The following is a 6,154-nucleotide window of genomic DNA, read 5'->3' as shown; positions in this document are numbered from 1 at the left end:
AGTCTATAAAATTTGCAAATGGTTAACCTATATGATGGTTAATGCCCCTTGAGATCATTTGTGACTAAAATAAGCTCCTTATCCCAAAAACAGAAAATAGAATTCAATTTTGAAAATGGAAAAACAGACAGTTATAGCATCACAGGGATTTCCAAATTGCTAATTGTAGCAGGTGGTGGTTACAAATGTATCTTGGAGATTAGAGAACTATTATGAAAGTTACAGATCTTTCACGGTGACTGTGGAGCCAGAAGCATAGTTCCACTATGTTTTAGTCATTCTTCTTTGAGTAGTGGGCAGGGGTTGATGGCCTGATTGTAGTTGGTGGCATTAGAGAGGAAACATTACAATTTCATCAAGCTGCATGCAGACAATATCTGTGGCCCTTCCAAAATGAAGAACCAAAACTTTGTCCAATGTATCCCTAATGTGGTTGTCAACTCCCTATCTCCTCATGAGAGTTTGTAGTAAGTAGCTCATCTCTTTAGAAAAAGGAATTCAACTTCACCCTTTTTCTACAAACAAACACTGGCTATTACCACAATGCAAGCAATAAGGGACACCTCAAGCTGCTATATAACATGCAAAGTAGAGAATGGATTTAATAATAAACATCTATCCTAGAGAGATTTAGAATAAGGTCATAGGAGGAATGTAAAGTAGCTCATTATGCCAGATCGAGCCCAACATTTAGTAGCATAACTTTTGAAAGATATAGATGTCACTTTTTTGGGAATCAACTACACATTTATTGAATGAAATCAATCTATATGATGCATCTTTTCACACGGAATGATTCACAAGATTCATGCAATCCATTTGTAATGCAAGTTCATTTTGGATTTGATTGTGTGTTTTTTAGCGTCATCATTTCAAATCACTCTTCGTAATCCATCATTAGCCGAATGAGAGAGTGCAGGATGCATGCAAAATGTCATATCATACGCAAGGCATGTGAACTATTTTATAGAATACCTGAAAAATATCGATAGCAACTAATCAAACTGTCGTAAACACCTACAGTAACTAATATGCTTGTTCATTAATATGCCCGATATAATACGCAAACTTGGAAACTATGAACAACAAGTTATACGCTAAAGAGATTTGACATGGAATGTCCACTCTAATTTGTGGAAGCGCCCCTGACAGTGCATTTGAAATATCTGTAGGTAACTCCAAAATTAAGTTGTGGGATCATACCAGGCATCATTCATTTTTACTCTTAAGATGTAACCAAGCAATATAAATGAGGGGCCCCCATAGTCCAGGGGGACACCAAATCTTTGAGAAGACCCAAAGATGATATCCACCCCAAATTCCTCAAGAGGCTTCAGTATTGTTAGTGTAGAAAAATCAGAGGCCATGACAACCTTCACACCATTAGCATGAACATTCTTAACAAAATAAGAGTAATCAATAACTTCCCTCTCTATCCTAGGGTGTTGAACAAGCACCCCACAAACATCCTTGAAACTATAATCAAAGTACTTTAGATCAGATTTCATGACATTCAACCCCAACCAACCTACCCTTATATGGCACACATCAAATTTCTAAGGATGAGAGTTACTAAAAATGATAGAAGTCTTCTTATTATCTTTGGTTATATCATTACATATCACAATAGCCTCAAAACTAGTAGTGGCCTCGTGCAAAAGAAAATCATTTGACACGGGAGCCCAGTAAGATCTAATATCATGTTCTAGTGATTCAAAAAAGATTCTAGTATATCATGGAAACCATGTTAGGAGGGGACAAGGGACGACGATGGGGCTGAAACCTATGATAAATTATACTGTATTAAAAGTATTAACTTATTACAAATAGGGATGCACTTGCATTTAAGAACAATGCCTAGAGCTCACTGCTCAATTAAAAAAATGTCTTACTGCCTTACATATATGGACAACAACTCATAGTTCACAAAGTGCTTGATATCATCCTCTTCATGCATGTTCAATTTCATTGAAGCTCATTGGATTCCACTCATTCCTGTTCACAAGATCATCGATGTATGGCTTGCATCCACACACACACCACACACACTTCAGTCATAAAAGATTACATTCATTCATATAATTCATCAACCTTGTAGAAGAAAACAAGGAAATGATTAGAAATATGAAAACATCAGGAAAATAAATAAATTAAAACATTTATATAATGGCTTCAGTAGAGACTTGAAGCAGGTCATCTCCAAACCAATCTAAGTTCTCTTTATAGAATTCAATTGGGAGACTATCTGCTGCTGGGGTCTTTTCATCATTCAGCTTTTGAATTGCATTTACTATTTCTTATTCTAATACAATTTAAATATTAATTATTTTTTCAATATCATCTATAATCTTACTGTGAATTATATTTTTGCTTAGATCTCTTGCACTATGTCCTTTAAATGAGAAAAGTATCTTATAAAACAGCGAAATTTCTTCTCTATCTCTTTAAGATCACTTAGCAATTTATTATCAGCTCATATATAGTCAACTTTTTCTCAAACATTCTTAACTTTCATACATCTGAAGAAGAGTTTTGAACTCTTATCGCCATTGTTAAGTCAATTATTGTTAACTTCCTATAGATTTGTCCTCCCTACTCTCAACCATGTTAAAATCAGCTTCCACAATCCAAGGGATGTATTGAAGCCCATATATCCATTTCCACAGCTCATTTCTCTCGTAATGTGCAATGGGAGCATAAATTGAGCACCACACAAACTTTTTATTGTCTTCTTCAATAATAATCTAGACAACCCTGTTGTAAGGAGAGATTTAATGTCCGATTGCAAATGGTACCCATTTGTTTGATGTTTTCATATTGCAAAGGTGTGAGTGGTGGTGTAGGTAAGATTTGAACCTCATAATTATAATTTACACATTTAAAATCAGCACACTAAAAGAATTTTAAATTAACTACTACCAAAGTAATATATGGATTTTTCAAGGTAAGGTGAAACAAAATGTACCTGATAGGAAGGTCCATTAGCTTCAGTAAGTGAACCATGTGTGAGTGCTTCTACTAAAAGACATCGATTAACAAAGTGGTAATTTAGGTACGATTCCAATTCATCCAAATTTGTGTCCAAGACACTTGGATAGTTGAAAGAGCATTGGGATGCAATGTCTACTGATTTGACTTCAATGCCAACTTCCATATTCATCCACTGCATTAACTCAATAGCTGCATTTACACCACCTCCCACTAGATGTGCTCCAATCGGAGCCTCCTAAAAACAAAAGAGAAAGAAACTATGTCAATTTCCATACACAAGAAAAACATGGACACTTGCAGAAACCAAATTAGTATTTACTTGAAAGATTGAAGGCTATTCCTCATTAACATGTTCCCCATTTTCTTCAACCAGATCTATTAAAAAAAGCGGTCCTCTCAGATTATACAAGTAAGCAAACAAGCAACAAACCAATTTTGGAGGAAAGCCAACTCAAGCAAAGTTCAACTAGAATGTGGATTAGTTGCACAAATTTGTGTCTACAATATTAATCATATCCACATTTCCAACCATAGTGGAAAAATAAATAAAAGGATTAGGAAGAGGTTGAATACAATTAAATGCTAAAATCCATTGAATCAAATAGAATGGCACATTTAATGAAATGGTTGAAGGGTGTATAAGAGAAGTTGAAAGAAGTGCTAAGTATGCACTTTTATCCTCTACAACACTACAGTAACCTAGGACAATGCCTCCAACTAGATAGAAAATAAATCAATGTTTGATAATGGTTGCATGGACCATAGTGGACAACAATCACAAGTGCATGAGCTCAGATAGGAAGTTCAAATGGGTCAATCATTGAGTTGGATTGTATCAGGCAGAATCAGTACTCCAGTATGCAGATCAGTGATCAAAGAAGAAATTTTCAGACTTTCCCTTAGCTTCTATAGCCTCAGAATGCTATGGGAATGATGAAAAGCAGTTTCCAGCTGGAAATCTGTTTGCAGCAGTGAGTGATGCAATTTGGGACAATGGAGTAGCTTGTGGGAGATAGTACAGTGTCAAATGTCTCAGTGGTACAAATCAAATCTCACAAAATCCATACTCAGACAACACCAATTCCACTGTTGTCAAGATACTCCATTGCTGCTCTTCTAACTGCAATGGAACACTCCAACTCTCTGCTGATGCCTTCAGAGATATTGTTACTTCCACAACAGGGATAATCAATATTGAATATGATCAGTAAGTTTATATTTAACTTTTAATTTGGTCATTCTTTTTTAAAATAAGATGTGGGCATATTCATTATTGACTAGTCTCCTCCCAATTCACCCAAATTAGAGTTGGGGGTTCGGTTATAGACATTTCAAACCTATAAAACAATAAAAGAAAACACTGATCTCTGACCTAGAATTCTCTCAAGTTGTTAAAATTGGTAGCTTTCAATGATTATTGACTTTGATGTGTTCTATTTCAGAGTATAATAGCATCAAGTTCTATTAGACAAGTGTTAGGAAACTCTTCTGTTTAAGGTTGCCATGAATTGGGGAATTAAAGGTCAGAAACATTGTGTAAAGAGAAATATTGTATAAGCATCTTATTTATTCCATTTTATGTATCACACAACTTCTGTAATAACATTAATATTGATTGTAGCCCATTCCAACATTATCACATTCATTGTGATTGTCTATTGCAAATGTTCCTTATCATTATATGTGGAATAGTGTAAACTGATTGTTGATATATATTCGATTAATCTTAATTTACTCTAAAAAATTTATTTTGGAAGATGAAATAATAAAAGAATGGAAGATCCCATAGGTGTGATAGTGGAATCAAATTTAAAATCCTACAAAGAGGGAGTGGAGATACAAATTCCCATCTCCAAAGAATTTGTCAGAACCAAACCCAATTGTGTGGAATTGATAATTTGTTCTTGGGAATTCCTAGTTCAAGTGATAAGTCATGGCCTTCTATAGAGAGTTTTCTTTGTTAGATCCAAAACAATTTAGGATACAACTAGTAGAAATCATTGAGGGTTGCCATGGATGATGGATGGCATTGGAATTTATCTAAGAGATTGGGAACGAAATATCTAATAAAACATACAATTTTCAACCTGGATATGGATATCCAAATTGAAATTAGCCCCATCTAGATGCATGAAGTCAGAAATATAATACCACAGTGTAGTAAGGGGAACATTGATGTGGAGAAATCTCAAGGAAAAATAATGGAGATGCTTACAAAAAATTTCATGGGAGGGTAAACTTTATAATGTTACATCATTAGTCATAATCTTGACAATTAGTGACAATTAGTGATATAGTGAAAGGAATAATTGGACGATCGAACATAAAGTGACCTTTCAGATGAACGATCTATTCAAATGGATGACCTTTGTCTAAATTGATAAGAAATGAATGGCCTATTGTAAATTGATAAGGAGCATGTAATGTCTTGACTTTTATACCACTCAATTACTGAATAATAAATGAAGGTAAACTGTTTTTCTATTTCACAAATATGATAAGCACGTCACTGTTCATATTTGCACATAATGTATTGAAACTAAGCAACACTATGATCCAGCTATTGTGACACCTCTCTCAGGCAACCGACAAAAATTAATCTATTAAGTTATAACTATTTTTTTCCTTAAAAGTTTATACAACGCTATGGTACACAATGTGGAAGCAATATGAAACATACACATTAAGCAATGCAAATATAGTTTTGATTACTGAAAGCTTCCTTCATGTTGAATAACATGATTGAAAGTCTTATTAATTAGATTTAATCTTAAGTACAATATTCATAACCACAAATGAATAACTACACACTTATCATAAACAAATACATAATTAAAATTGATATAATGAGATACATCCAAATAAATATTCACTACATATGTTGCAGGGTATATACTAATAATAAATGTATAATAGAATACAATACATCATACTATAGAATCTCAATATACAAGAAGAAGATACATGAATATATAAATACAACACTGGAATAGAAGTCTCCAAGATAAGAATAATAATGGTACAACTGCAATAGTGAATAATCAAACATCGGTTCCAATCTATGGGCAACCCAAATGGTAAGATGTCACTACCTCTCAACCTCATGGTAATCTAGTCAGGAACCACTCCCACCATGTAGGGGAGATAATGTACGATCCACACT

This window comes from Cupressus sempervirens, chromosome 4, assembly GCF_028749045.1.
Source record: "Cupressus sempervirens isolate cs-2001-9-10 chromosome 4, ASM2874904v1, whole genome shotgun sequence".
NCBI classification, from domain to species: domain Eukaryota; kingdom Viridiplantae; phylum Streptophyta; class Pinopsida; order Cupressales; family Cupressaceae; genus Cupressus; species Cupressus sempervirens.
The sequence above is the reverse complement of the archived record's forward strand: the minus strand, read 5'-3'. Positions refer to the sequence as shown.